The following is a 15,209-nucleotide window of genomic DNA, read 5'->3' on the forward strand; positions in this document are numbered from 1 at the left end:
ACCGCCACCGGCACCGGGACCGCCACCGGCACCGGCCCATGGCCCGCGGCCGGACCGCCGCGCCCGCGCCCTGAGCGGCCCCATGGAGCAGGTAGGAGCGGGATAGGGATCGGGATTAGCACCGGGACCGCCGCGGCGGGACGGGACGGGTCCAGCACCCGCGGGCGCGGCGCCGTTCCGGGGGTCGGAGGCTGCCGGGACTTCCTCCCCCGCGACTTCGCCTGCTGCCGGGGGGACCCCCCTCGCCACCCCTGCGCTTCCCACCTGCTGCTCTTTGCCTTCCCGCGTCCCCACCCACCTTCCCCAGGGCCCCGCCATCATCCCCCGGCCCCTTCCAGCCTCCTACCTGCTGGCCCAGCATCAGCTGTGCCCCCTCGCAGCATCACCCACCTGGGACCCCCGGCAGCACCCACCGGCTGCCCCCAGATCGCCCACCTGGGACCCGCAGCCTCGCCCATGTGCTCCACCCAGCCCGGGTGGCCGGAGGGACGCGGTCCCTGCTCTGCCACAGGTTTCTGTCACAGCCCGGGGTGGGTCTCACCCCACCTGCTGGGAGCAGCCTGGTTTGGGGAAGGGTTTTCTGCTCGGGGAAGGGGCTGGAGCCGCCGTGGAGTGTTTGCTGTGGGCCGTGGAAAAACCTCGGGGCGCGGGGGGTTGTTTCCTGTGTCTCCCCATCCCGTTATTCACCAGCCGGCGCCGTCCTGGTCGCTGTGCCCCGGCTGGGCTGTGATGTCCCCCCCGGTGCCCATCCGGGGCTGGGGGTGCTCTCGGTCCCCCCATTCCATGGCTCTGCGAGGACAAGAGGGTCCCCTGGGGTGGGGGTTCTCCCCCTCTGAGCATCCCCCCCCCAGCTGAGGGGTCCAGCTCCCTCCCCGCAGCCCCTCGGGCTCTGCCTCGTGTTTCCCCCCCTCCACCCCATCCCTCCGGCTCAGCCCGGGTCTGTGCGCAGGATCTGACGCTTTGGGGGTACCCCCCACCCCCCGACCCTCCGCGGGGCAGGGGCAGCCCCGGGGACCAGGGTAGAGCCACCACGTTGGGCACGACACGTCCCCAGCTCCCAGCGAGCTCTGGCTGCACGTTGGGGGCCGCGTGCTGCAAAATCCCCCCCCCCGAGCCCAGCCGGGAAGGGCCGTGGCCGGGAGAGGCAGCGCATCGGGGGGGGGGGTCGGTCACAGCGTGGGGGGGTCACCGAGGTGGGTGAACACCCACCATCACCATCCCCACGGGACCCCCGGGATCTCACCCACCCCACCGGAGCGGGAAAACCACCGCGGGGGCTGCACGTGATGCGCCGACACCCTCGGGTCCGGCATCGCCCCCCGGGGGGCTGCGAGGGTCCAGAGACCCCCCCCTCCTGCCCACCTGCCGTATCTCAGGGCTCGCTCGCCCGCTGGAAAAAAAAAAAAAATCCCCTCTCGCCCATCCAGCTGCAATGCAGAGGAGCTCCCGAGCCGCCCGCACGCCTTCCCTGCCGCCCTGATTGGCGGCGACGCCTTTGGAAGGGGCCGTGGTAATTTTAGGCCGGGAGCGGCAGCAGGTTGGCATGTGCCTGCCGGCACCGGGCAGGGCTGGGAGGGCCCGGCGGCGCTGCCCGAGCCCCCTCCCGCCTCCCTCCACCGGCACCCACAGCCCGCGGCAGCCCGGGGATGATGCTCGGAGCGAGGGGTCCCCAGGGCACCCCGATTCCCGGCGGGATCTCAGCCCCTCCCTGATGTGGGATGAGCACGTAAGTCCTGGCGGCCCCCCCGCAGCTCTGCCCTGCTCGGCGCTGCCTCGCTCCCGGGATTCCTCGCCCATCGCGGCGCGGATCCCCCCCGGCCGGGCTGTTTATCCCGACGGACCCGCCGGCGGGCGGGGAAGGAGGGGTTGGGGCCGTAACCCTCCCGTCTCGCCGCCGGCTCAAAATGGCTTCGTGGCGCGGTGGCTGCCAGGAGGGAGCGTCTGCCCGGAGCCGGGAGGGTGCCGAGCGCCGGGGGGTGCCCCCCGTGGGACCCCACCCCGGTGGGGCACCCTCGGCACCCCCGTGGGCAGCGCTCCGGCCTCGGGCAGCGTTGGCCTCGCGGTGCTGCCGCCGTGCCCTGCCCCGGCCACGCTGCCCACCCCTCCCTCCCCCCCCCACCCCGGCACGGCTCCGGCGCCCCACTTTTGCTTTTCTTCGTTTTAATTCCCGGGATTAGGTTAAAACCCATCTTCCAGGCTGGATTCCCCCCTCGCTCCCTTTGTCTGCGGCGCGGCGGCGGCTCCGCAGGGAGCGGCAGCTCCCGGGGCGGGCGGGGGGCGGCTGCTCCCCCAGATCCGCGGCTCCGGCTGCCGGGATTTGGGATGGGGGGGGGGTTGAGGTGTGGTGGATCTGCTCTGCTGAGCCGGGCGGGGTGGGCAGCGAGGGGGGCGCGGCTGCCTTGGCGGCGGGAGGGTGGTTTTCGGGTGGATGGTCCCGGAATGGGGTGTGGGTGAGCGGCGGTGGCAGCTCCGGGCTCGGGGACGCCCTGGCGGGTGTGTGCTGTCCCTCCCTGCGCGTGGGGACGAGGAGTGGGGTGTCCCCGGGGGGGCTGTGATGGGATCTTGGTGCTGGGGTGGGGCTGGGGGAGACAAAGAGGGTTGGGAGTGGAGAGGGAGCATCGGCTGGCTGGGGGCATGGTGGCATCCAGCTCCATGGGCACCCCCGTGGGGAAGCTGCCCAGGAGCAGGGATGGGGATTGGGGGTCCCCGTTGAGCCCCCCCAGCTGTGCATCCCAGGATGGGGCTCATCCCTTCCTGGGATCCTTCTCCCTGGCCTCCTGTGGGGGTCCATCCCTGTCTGTGCCTCACACAGGGCAGGGTGTTGGGGCCACCGGGGCCTGTTCGGGTTGTGTCACCTCCCTGGTTTTGTCACCTCCCCAGGGAGGGTGGCACTGGGGACACCACGAGGGGCCTCAGGAGTCCTGGCATCCAAGGCCAGGTCCTGCCATCCGTGGCTCTTCTCCACCAGGCTCCTGCCAGGCCCAGGGGCTTCCGGGGGGCTACGGGCAGGACGTGGCCACGTGTCCCCTCGTGGGGGACAGAGCAGGAGGGACCCCCAGCAGTGGTGCTGCCTGAGGGAGAGCAGGAGTTGGGGGAGGTCTCTGCTCCTTCCCAAGGACTGTCTGCTGGGAAAGGATGGTGGATGGATGGATGTTGGATGTTGGATTGGCCCTCGGTGCCAAACCCAGCTGGAGGGAACGTTTCCTGGGAAGTCCCTCTGGAGAGAGGCCGGGATGGGCAGTGCTGCGTGGCCGGGCAGGCAGAGGGCAGGCGTCCAGCGCATCCCAGCTGGCACATCCTGGGGACCTGGAGCTCCTCCGTTCCCCCACGGGCAGGAGGTGGCCCTTGCAGGGGGGCTGAGGACAGAGAGGACCCACCGTGGGGCCTGGGGGTGCTGAGCGTGGGCGGAGGGTGCTGGAGTTGGGGTGAGGGCGTCCAACTGCGTCACCGCGGGGAGGAGGAAACGTCCCGTCACTCACATCCGACTGTTCGTTCCCTCCAGCTGCTGGGACAGTTCCCAAGGCCGGGCAGGGGACAGGGGTGGTGGCAGCGATCCCGTGGGTCCCCCTCGGGTGCTGGCACACAAACGTTTCCAGAGGGCAGATCCCTCCATCCCACCCCTTGGATGCTGGGGGTGCTGTACCCCAGGGTGGCTGTTCTGCCCCCATCCCCATCCCTGTCCCCATCCCTGGTTGTCCCCTGCCCATCCTTGTCCTGGTTTCTGGATGTCCTTTGCCTGGCCTGGTCCCTGTGTTTCCCTGTCCCATCCCTGAATGTCCCTTGCCCACTCCTGTTCCTGGGTGTCCCCTGCCCATCCCGCTCTGGGATGGCAAACTGCGGGAGCTGCCATCCCGGCAGGACATTCCCGTGAGCGGGATCAGCCCCCTGCAGCCTCTTTCCAGCCCCGAATTCCCGGTACTTCCGCAGCAGCCGCCGGCAGCTCGGTCATTTATTTGTTCTGGTGGTGCCGAGGTTTCTCCAGGCGCCCGAGGAAGTCGTTGTTGACACAGACTTTCTTAATTGTGTCACGGAAAACTCTGCGCTTGGCAGCTGGGGTGTCCCGGGCCGGCATTCCCGGGAACGCAGAGTGGCACGGGCTGGCACCCCTGGGGCTGGGGGGGGGCAAACCTGGGGGTGCAGGCAGGGAAACAGCTGCCCAGGAGGGACTCAGAGAGTGAGCTGGGGCTGGCACTGGCACTGGGACGTCATGTGGATGTGCCGGAGCCCTTGGCACGATCCCAGCTGCGCCGTGTCCCTGGTGTTACCCGGCATGAGGGGAATGCTGTGTCCCCCTGGCATCCTCCGTGTGCCCTGGGGGTGCTCTGAGGGTTTATTCCAGCCCTCACCATGCATCCCTTTGCCCCACACGCCGTGGTCACCTTCTGCCACCAAAGAGCCTTTGAGGAGCTGTTTGCACTCCGAGACTTGGGGGTGGGAATTAATTTTCTCTGCGGTTGCTCAGGGGTGGTTTTGGGAGGCTCCACTGCATCCAAGCCCTGCAGGCTGTCCCCATCCCAGCTGTCCCCATCCCAGCTATCTCCATCCTGGCTGTCCCTGTCCTGGCTGTCCCCATCCCTCTGTCTGCCAGCCCACGCTCTGTCTGTCCATCCTGCTGTTTCCCGTCCTTGCCGTTTCCTTTCCCCGTGAGTCTGTGTCAGCCTTTGTCCCTCCGTCAGCCCCAACCCCGGGTGTTTCCGTCCCCACCTCTGCCCAGGCCAGTCCCCGTCACTCCTGTCCCTCTGTCCTGGCGTTTCCTGGCTGTGTGTCCTTCTGTGCATCCCCTGGCCTTGGCCTCGCCCTGCCAGTGCCTGTCCAGCTGTCCTTGTCCTGCTGTCCTGTCATCCCTCTGTCCACTCCCTCTCTGCCCGTCATGGTCAGTTCTGCTCGTGGTCCCTGTCCCTCTGTCCTGGCTTAAACTGTCCTGGGTGTCCCCTGCCCATCCCTGGATGTCCCGTGTCCATCCCTGTCCTGGTTTTTGGATGTCCCTTGCCTGATCCTGGTCCCTGGGTGTTCCTTGCCCATCCCAGGGTGTCCCATCCCCATCCTTGTCCTGCTCACTGGGTGTCCCCTGTCCATCCCAGTCCCTGAATGTCCCGTGCCTGGTCCTGGTCCCTGAGTGTTCTATCCCTGTCCCAGTCCCTGGGTGTCCCTCGCCTGGCCCTTTTTCCGTGTGTTTCCTGCCCATCCCTGGGTGTCCCATCCCTGTCCCTGGATGTCCCTTGCCTGGCCCTGTTCCTGGGTATCCCCTTCTCATTCCCGGGTGTCCCTTCCTGGTCCCTGAATATCCCTTGCCTGGCTCTTTTCCCAGGTGTCCTCAGCCCATCCCCGGGTGTCCCATTCCTGTCCCCGTCCCTCTGTGTCCCACCCCGGTCCTTGGGCGTCCCGCACCCATTCCCGCGTGTCCCTTCCCTGGTCCCGCTCCTGGGAATCCCCACCCCATCCCGGTCGCAGTGTTCCCCGCCCGTGCCTGCTCTGGTTGTCGCGGTGCCAGCTCGGTGCCGGTCCGCGTTGTCCCGATGCCGGTGCCGGTTCCCGTCGCCGCCGCCCCGGTGCCGGTGCCGGTGCCGGTGCCCGCGGCCGGTCCCTCCCGCCGGGCGGGCCGTTCCGAGCCGCCCCGCGCCCCGCCCGCCGCCGCGGGCGCCCGGAGGAGGCGGAGCCGCGACCGGGGCCGGGGCCGCCGCCGGCCCAGCCCGAGCCGAGCCCAGCAGAGCCGAGCCCAAGCCGGACCGCACCGCGCGGGGCCGGGCCGGGCCGAACGCGGCGGGACCGGACCGAGCGGGGCCGGACCGCAGAGCATCCCCCCCGCTCCGGAGCGCGCCGTGCGGGGCTGCGCCGAGCCCAGCCGAGCCGTGCGGAGCCGGGCCGGGCCGAGCCGAGCCCGCCCGCCCGCGCCCCGATGAATGGGATCGCCTTCTGCCTGGTCGGGATCCCGCCGCCCGCCCCCGCGGTGAGCGGCACTGGGAGCACTGGGGGGACTGGGGAGGCGGGGGGGGCTCACGGGAGCGGGGACTGGGAGGAACGGGGAGCGGCTCCCGGGGATGCTGGGGGGACTGGGGAGGCTGTAGGCTCGGGAATTAGGGGCTGGGAGGAAATGGGAGATACTGGTTTGGGAGAGTAGGGATTTAGGGAACCGGGCGATGCTGGGGAGGATGTGGAGCAGGGACTGGGAGTGCTGGGTATGGCGCCGAGGTCGGGCAGTGGGGCTGGGGCTTGGGTGATACCCCTGGGGGGTGAGACTGGCTCTGGGGCAAACCAGAGCCCTGGAACTGGGCTGTGGGTCAGGGCCAGCGGGACCGGGGGGGTCCAGTCACCCACACGGTGCCACAGGCGATGGTGGCCACAGTGGCCTGTCCCCAGTGCCCAGCCACGGTGGCGTCGTTGTGGGCTGGAGGGGCTGTGGCGCCTGGACCTGGCCTTGGAGCTGAGGGCGAGAGCCCAGGGCTGGGCTGCCCCTTCCCGGGACCAGACCCACAAACACCCACACGTCTCCTCCGAAACTCCCGGCTGGGCTCTCTCCCTGTGGCTCCGGCCGATCCATCCCTTCCAGCTCCTGGCACTGGACAGGCAGCAACTCCCCAACGTGCCAAACAGCCCCTTGAGGTCAAATCTAGCCCCCCTAGCATTTGCTGACCGTGGCGTGGGCACTGGCATCGCCTGGCGCCGCTGGACCGGAGGGCACCGGGGCGATTCCCATCTCCCCATCTCCCCGCGGTGCCAAGGAAGGCCGGCCCAGCCGCTGGCTAAATCCCCATTTCCTGCCCGTTTTATGCCAAATCCCGGCAAACCCTTGGGGTGGGGATGGGGACGGCACCGGCGGGACCTGGGGTGGGGGGTCCGGTGGCCGGAGGGGGACGGTGGTAACGCCCGGGCGGGGATGCGGCCGCGGTGAGGGGCTGGCACAGCGCCTGCTAATTTGAGCAGAGGTTGCACGTCCTCGCCCCAGAGCTGAATTTGGCCTCTGTTCCTCAGTTCCTGGTTTTTTGAACTCGGCTTCCTCGGCCCCGGCCATGGGGCTAATAACCGGCCTCAAAGGATTAATTGGGGTGTGCGAAATGGCTCAGAGATGAGGAGCTGCTCGGCGAGCGGCTGAGCATTAATCATGGTTTCTCCTCGGATTCCTCCCTGCTTACTCCGTACCGCTGAGCGCTGGCTCTTGGGTTTTCGGGGGGGTGGTGAGCTTCGAAATCTGCTTTTCTGCGGCATTTTGGGGGCAAAATGTACCCTCCTGGGTGGGCGGCACCTGGAGCGAGACCCGAGTCGCTGGGTGAGCTTGGGGTGCTGGGTGACTTGGGGCGCTGAGTGACTCTGGGGGGGGTTATTTGACCCCCACATCTGGGGAGGACGGTGCTTTGCAGTCCTCCAGCGAGGATTTAGTGCTGTGTAAGCAGAAATTCTGCCCAACGGCCGCCCCTGGGGCTGCGTGGCAGGGGCTGCGTCCCACCGTCCCCAGACCTTCGTCCGGTGCCTTCTGCCCTCACCCCCTCGTGGCTCCTTGCCCCTGTCCCCCATTTACTGGCTCTGCTCGACAAATTTGAGTTTCTTAACGCCTTTTTTTTTTTTTTTTCCTCTCCTTTCTTTCTGAACCCTGAACTTGAAAGACAGGAAAAGCCTGTGCTCGGGGCTGCTGCCGCAATCCCGCCTCGCCAGCGCGAAACCTGGCACCGGCGCCGGGCTGGGGCACGCGGCTGATGCCACCCCGGGGTCCCGCTGCCCACCTGGGGGGTTTTGGGGGAGTTTTGGAGGGGGTTTTGGAGCCCTCCAACCTCTGTGGTTTAACCTTGACCCGTGTCATGTGCCCGGCACCTCTGGCACCCGTCACTCGCGCCGCGGGGGGACTGATGGGTGATGTGTGATCCTAAACCCCCCCCGGGGCTGGCAGCGCTGCCTGGCACCATCATCCAGCGTCAGCTGCCAAGGAACCACTGCTGGGCGTTATTTAGGGCTTGGGGACCGTGGGTTTGGGGACCACGGGCCGGCGGGACAGCTCTGGGTTGGGGTCAGAGTGTGGGTGCTGCTGGGGTGCAGGGGGGTGCTGCAGGAGCAGCTCCTGGGGTGCTCTGAGACAGAGCCAGGGGCCCTCCCTGAGTTCATACAGAGCCACTCACTGGGAGAAAACATGGAGGGATGAGCGGGGGGGTCGTGCTGGGAAACTGCCGAGCCCCGGGATGGCCTTTTTATTCTCATTAAAGAGGGAAAAAAAGGATTAGGTTTCAAGTCGGTGCCGTCCCATTAATAAACCAAGTTTGTCTTCAGCAGGCAGCAAGACCTGATTTAAAAAGGAGTGGAGATAGATGACCTATTTTAAGCTCTCAAGTTGGAAAATATCGACCTGGCCGCCCGTGGCCCGCGAGCGGCGGGGCCGGGCCGTGTCAGCCGCGCCGTGCCAGTGCCTCCCGCTCCCAAAACCCGGCTTTCCAGGAGCCAGCCCCGGGTTGGGAAGCAGGGTGGCTGCTCCGAACCCGCCGCCGACCTCCTGCCCACGGCCCGACTCCTTTTCCGCGGCTGCTTCTCCCCAGGAGTTCATTAAGCCCCAGGAGTTCATTAAGCCTTCCCTAATTGCCCGCCCGGGCCGTGCCACGCCGGGCACACCTTCGTGTCGCAAGACCCGCCGTCCAACAGGGAATCGGCCGCATTCCCGCCGGGATTGGTCTCCCCGGGGCCCACGGCCCTCGCAGAGGGTTGGTGTCTTGGGGTGGGAGGACGCTGGGATGTGGGGTCGGCCCCGTTCCCGAGCCACGCTGGGGAAATGGGAGCTGGAGGGTGAAGATGGAGCAGGGCTCTCCTTAGGGAAGAGGGGCTGAGTCACCACAAAGTGGCCAAAATGAGGCACCGGTGACCGAGGGGACGAGCCTGCTCTTGCCCCGGGGATGGAACCCTGTGGAGTCCCCTGTCCTTTGCTTCCTTAAGACCCTGCTGCAGCAGGAAGGAGCTTGGCATGCCAGGAGCCAGCCCAGGGGAGGGAATAGGTCCCTGCCATAGCCCTGAGCCCTGGCCCAGCCCCGGGGGGCCGTGTCCCCCCACCATGGGCAGCCAGGCAGGTCTGGGGGCTCTGCAGCCCCCCCCGCTCATCCCCCGCCGGTGGCACCCCCAGACCTGTCACCGCACACCCCGGGGCGACCCCCCCGCCGTCCCCCCGAGGGCAACAGTGGGTCCCTTGATGGGCCCGAGCGCGTGGGGCGGCCCCGGGGCGGGTGGGCCGGGGCTCAGTGGCTCTGGGGGACAATCGGGCCATTGTGGCTCATAGTGGCTCTTTCTGTGCCGCGCCGGGCGGGGGCCGGGCTGCGGTGCCAGCGCTTTCGGGGCGAGCCCCGGTCCCCAGCGGGGCTGGCGGTGACTGGTGTGGCCCCAGTGGCAGGACACCGCTGTCCCCGGGCGGGGAGGGGACGGAGGGCAGGCGGGCTGGACGTTTGGCCGCTGGACGTGTGTGGGCAGCGGAGAAATGTTGGGCTGCTCCCGATGGAGAAATGTTGGGCTGCTCCCGATCTCAGGGAAATGTTGGGCTGCTCCCGATCTCAGGGAAATGTTGGGCTGCTCCTGATCTCAGGGAAATGTTGGGCTGCTCCCGATCTCAGGGAAACGCTGCTGGGCCTCGGTGCCAGGGCACTGTGGGAGCCTGGTGTCCCCAAAGCCGTGTCCCCAGAGCTGCCTCCTGCCCGTGCTGTGGCTGGAGGGGGGGCTCAGGACCCACCTTGGCTCTTTATTTTCACCGCCCAGAGGGATGTGGGATTTGGCACTTCCATGCATCCCCCCCATCCGAGCGGGATGCCCGCCCTCCCCAGCCCTCAGGAGCTCCAGGGGGGTCCCCCACATGGGTGGGGGGTGCAGCCCCAGCCCGGGCCCCCCGGCCTTGAGCGGGGCAGAGGCTGGAAGGAGCAGGCAGCCTTGCCCTGACCTCCCCGGGTAGGATTTTCCGCCGTGGAGAAGCGGGAGCGCAGCGCAAGGTGCCTCTCGGAGCCGCCGCAGGAAATGGCTCATTGTTAGCCCAGCTGAAAAAAACAGAGACCCAAAAAATTGCAATAATGAGGCCAGCTTCTATTTGAGGGTTTCCATGGGAAAAACAGGAAACGGAATCCTGTTACTTTTCTAGGGCCCGCTGCCGATAACGCCGTTTTTAGGACGGGGCAGAGAATGAGGAGGAGGAGGAGGAGCTGGGGATGAAGGCAGCACCAGCATGGCCTTGTTGGTTCCACTTCCTCATGGGCTGGGAGATAAACTCCTCCTCGGTGTGGCTCTGGCTCGGATTTTCCCAACCTCTCTGGCATGGGGGCCATCGGGAACATTCCCACTGAGGTCGGACCTGTTGTGGCTCCAGTGTGTGTGTCCCCAGCCCTTATCCCTGTCTTGGAGCAGCTTTCCCTGCTGGCACTGGGTGTTAAGGGTAATCCCTACGGGCTGGGGACCTGGGAGACCCAGGGTGGGGAACGGAGAGACCGCAGGGCTTCACAGGCTGTTGGTGACACAGGGAACTGCTGCACGAACGGGGTGCAGTGTCCCCCAGAGTGCCTCTGGCTGGCCTGGGATGTGGCCCTGGGAAACCCTGAGCATCTGTGGGTCTGTCCCCTGTGGGGCTGGAGGTGCTGTGGTGGGCTTCAGGAGGGCCAGGATGGAGCCGTGTCCTGCCCTGGATTTGTGACACGAGTGGATTTGTTCTGTGAGCGGAGGTTCCACGTGGGCACACTCACTTTGGTGTGGTGGCATCAGCCCGTGTCGTGGTCACCAGCAGGGCTGTGAACGGGGGCAATCCAACAATCCTGGCCCAGGAATCCTGCCAGGGATACCAGCAGTGGTAGGGAGCAGCACAGGCAGAGCCACGTGGCCAGAGAGCCGCAGTGGGCACCAGGGCCGGCAGGGAGAGAGGTCAGGAAAGGGGATGAGTCTCTGGCTACATTCCCAAATTTCTCTCGATGTGACAAGAAGGGCCCCCCCAGCTGAGGTGAGCCAGAGCCCTCTGGAACTGCTGCTTTGAGGTGTGCCAGGAATGAGATCCCTGTGGAGCTGGGACTGGTGTCCCGATGTGGAGGCTGCCAGGAGGGAGCTCGGTTTGGCCACAGGACGGAGCCACACGGGACCGACGAGGAGTCCGAGTCCGGGAGGGAGGTGATGAGTCTGAGTCTGTGAAGGAGATGATGAGTTGGGTCTGTGAAGGAGATGATGAGTCTGAACCCGTGAAGGAGATGCTGTCAAGATAAAAGTTTGCCTTGGGAAGGAACCAGGCGATTTCCTTCCCCGCGTTAACACCCAAACCGGAGCGGGAGGAATGTCCGAGAGGCCGTTTGTGGCTCCTCTGCTCCGCTTCTCCTTGGCTCTGGTGTCACCTGGGCAGTGTCACCCCCTTCCCAGCTGTGTCGGGTGATGGGAATGCAGGTGTGTGACCTTGGCTGGGCAGGGGACTCCGGTGTGGGGTGGGATTTGGCAGTGCCCGTCCAGCTGCTGGATCTCCCGCGGGACCCCCGCCCTGTGCCTTTCCTGGAGCTGAGGACGGGGACCCCCCCCAAGCCTGTGCCTGAGCTGTGGGTCCCAGTGGCTGTTCCTGGTTTCCCTGTGAGGTCTGTGGGGTTTGTGGGGGCCCAGCGGTGCTGGGAAGGGCTCAGGGGGTGCTGCCTTGTGAGGCCGTGGGAAAAGAGGCTGTTGGGAACCTTGGTGGGTGCTCGGAGCAAACCCTGGATTCCCACCCTCCCCATGAATGGTGCATCCATCCTGGCAAGTCCCTGCCCAGGCTGGGACATGGCATAGATGTTTCCTGGGGGGCCCTGGGGGTTCTGTCTCCATCACTGAGGTGTCTCTCCCTCCTGTTCCCAGCGCTGCTGCTCCCACGTGGGATGTGCATCTGCTTCCCAGGGCTCCCAGCCTGCCTTCCTCCCATTCCCGGGGGGATACAGCAGTGTGGTACTGAGGGGGGGGGCATCCTGAGGGGCAGGGGTATCCCAGTGGGCAGGGAGCATGCGCTGGCTCTGTGCAAGCCAACGAGCACACCCCCAAATCCCCGCTGAGCTGCAAAGCTCCTCAGCCCTGGTTCGAGTTAAAGAGAATTAAAATGCTTTCTCCTGCGGGTCCGTAATCCCAGGGGCTGGGGCAGGGCCAGGAGGGATGCCCGGATGCTCCCGGCGTGGTCACCTGGGTGCTGCCCCCCGTTCTCCTGCCACCTCATCCCCCAGGTCAGGTCCCGCTGCCAGAGCATCCCCACCCTGCCCAGGGTGCCTGGTGGGTACAGGCAGCCCCTGCCTGCAGGGGAGCCTCAATCTGGGCCCTTTTTGGGGGTGCTGGCTGGGACCAAGGGGTGCGGGTGGGACCCCCGTCCCCCCTTCCCCACCGCAGGTGGGAGCCGGCAACAGCTTTGCCATATAAGGGCTGGAAGTCGGTTATTGTCTCACCAGGGCTTTCTCCTCCTCAAAAATCCTATTAAAACCTCATTTTTCTGACCCTAATCTCAGCTGGCCGTTCGGGAGGGATTAGTGTTTGCCCCCACCCGGCCCCGCTGGATCCGTGCTGGAGGAGCCTCCTTCCCACAGGGAAGGAGGGTCAGTGGGTTCCGAGCCCAGCACCAGCAGCTGCCTGTCCCTGTCCCTGTGTCCCTGTCCCTGTCCCTCTGTCCCTGTCCCTCTGTCCCTGCCCGAAGGGTGACGTTATCCTCGCCGCGTGCCAGGGCCAGTGATGGCCCTGCTGGCAGAGACCCACGGCCGCAGCTGGTGGAGCCAGGACATGTCCTCATCTGGGACCACTGGCTCCATCCTGGGATGTCACCAGGATCACAGCAGGGTGGGAGAGCTCTGGGAGCAGCAGGTGTGTGATGGGGGGGTGGTATTGGTGTAAAATGTAAAAAAGACCCCCCCAAAAAAGGCACGTGCCCGGTCTGGGACCACCGGCTCCATCCCGGGGGTGTCACCAGGGTCTGAGCAGGGTGGGAGAGCTCCAGGAACAGCAAGTGTGGGACAGGGAGATGGGAGACCCCCCCAGTACAGGCAGGTGTGGGAGCAGAGCACATCCCCAGCTGGAACCACTGGCTCCATCCTGGGAGCGTCACCAGGGTCTGGGCAGGGTGGGAGAGTTTTGGGAACATCAGGTGTGGGATGGGAGGTGGCAATGGTGTAAAATATGGAGACCCCAATACAGTGAGGCAGGGAGGGCAGGGGGCTGCCTTCACACAGCCCCTCCGTGCCTCAGTTCCCCTTCGTGGAGGCGATGCTGGCAGGGGTCCCTGCGACCCCCCCCCGTCCGTGTGTCCCCGTCCGTGTGTCCCGGTCCGCGTGTCCCCTGCCCGCGCGTGTCCCGGCGTGCCGGCAGCGGGGCCGGTGCATGCCGGGAGCGCTGCCTTCCCCCTTTGCTCCTGTTTGGCTGCGTATTTAGGACACTCCTGTGCAAAACACAAGTATTTTGGAAGGCGTCCAGGCAGCGCTCGCATTCCTCGGGGTGGAATCTGCCCCCGCGAACGCCGCCTGACCTTTCCCGCTTTGGGCTGCGGGAACGGTCCCAGGGACCGTCCTGCCCTTGTGCGCCCACCCCAAGGGGTTGGGGACCCCCTCCCCACACCCCCCTCCCCAGGCTGCCCGGGCGCTGCAGGAAGGGCTGAGTGGAGGTGGCAGGATGGGGCCTGCTGTCTCCAGTGCTGCTCCAGGACCCCCGGGGGCACCCAGCCCACCACACCGGGCCCCTTTGCCCCCTTTCAGCTGGAGAGTGAAGCCCCCCCGGGCGCTGCTCGCACCCACAGCCCCATCCGGTTGCTCCGGCCGGGCAGCTCTGCGTGCTGGGACGTGCCAGCCGCCTGTCCCCAGGCTGGGGCGAGGGCACGGGGCTGTCCCCGGGGTGGCTCCCGCGGGAGACCCCCGGCACAGGCGCCGGGTGACATCAGGGTGGCCCCGGGGTGGAGCTGATGGCGGGGATTTGGCTCCCACGTTTCCCCGTCCCTGTTTCTCCCCGGCGTGGAGGCCCCGTGAGGGTGCCCTGGGTGTGCTGGGGGTGGGCAGATGGGGGCACAGCTGCCACCGAGCCAGCCAGTGCAGCCCCCCCGGCGGGGTTGGGGTGGGCGCTGGGGCTGTTTTGAGGCAGAGCTGCGGCACCTTGGCCAGGGTGGGCGCTGGGCACCAAAGCGTTGCCAGCGTGCGGGGGGTTCGTGTGTGTCACCGGGACTGTCCCCTCGCTGGTGGCCGGTGTGTGGCATCACCCTGGTGGGCTGGGGCCGAGGGTGGGAGGGGGGGCGGAGGAGAGGAGGGGGCGAGACGCACGAAGGGGTGTCTGGCCCCGAGGCTGCGGGCTGCAATCCCAGCAATGCCCGGCATTTCCCCGGCGTGGCCGCACGTGCCTCTCCTCGGCCTCCAGCACGGCAGGAATGCGGCGCGGGACCCCCTCGTGCGGGGACAGGGACGGGCAGCGCGGGGGGAGCCGGGGCAGGGGGGCACTGCCCACCCCCAGACCCGGCCCGGGCTGGGTGTCTGCGGCTGCCGGGCTCGCCAAGGTGCTGCTGTTTTTCCTGGTTCCTCCCAGATTTTTGCTGCCGTGGTGGAGAGCAGGGGGGGGACACCGAGACGGGCTGTGGGATGGGCTGGGGAAGGGGGGTTTGTCCCCGTGGAGCAGAACCAGCAGGGAGGGTGGTTTGTTGTGCCTTGTGTGCCCAGTGTTGACTGGGGAGCCGTGAGGGCTGGTGGCTCTGTGCTGGGGGGGCAACAGGGACCTCTGGGTGTCCCCAAAATGGGAGATGGGGCTGTGGGGGGGACTCTTGGTTCAGCCCCTGGTGGGAAGTGCCCTTGGAGCCACCATTCTTTGCCTCAGACTCTGAGCAGAGGGGGCCGGGGGGGATGTGCCAGTCTCTGGGGTGATATTTTTGGCCTCCAAAGGGCTGTTTTGGTCTCCAGGGGGCTCTTTGGGTCCCGAGGGTGCTGCACCAGCAGAGCCTGGGGCAGGATGTGTGTCCCTGCTGCCTGGACTCTGCTGGATGCCGGGAACAGAGAGGGGACCCGGAGCGTCTGAGAGCCCCCACTGGCTCCCCCCTGGCAGAACCCGGTGGTGACAGGGAGGGGACACGCTGCACCCCCGGGCTGTCCCTCTCCCTGTCCCCGGCATCGCCCGGTGCCCTGCGGAGAGGAAGGAAGGAAGGGGCCGGGAGGAGGGAGAGGAGGAAGCGGGGAGGGTGGGATGCTGCCCGGGGTGATGGAGGAAGAAGGGGGCGGATTAAAAAAAAAAAAAAAAAAAAAAAAGGAAAAAAACGTAAAAAAAAA

This window comes from Lepidothrix coronata, unplaced genomic scaffold (genome assembly GCF_001604755.1).
Source record: "Lepidothrix coronata isolate B3197 unplaced genomic scaffold, Lepidothrix_coronata-1.0 Scaffold316, whole genome shotgun sequence".
NCBI classification, from domain to species: Eukaryota; Metazoa; Chordata; class Aves; order Passeriformes; family Pipridae; genus Lepidothrix; species Lepidothrix coronata.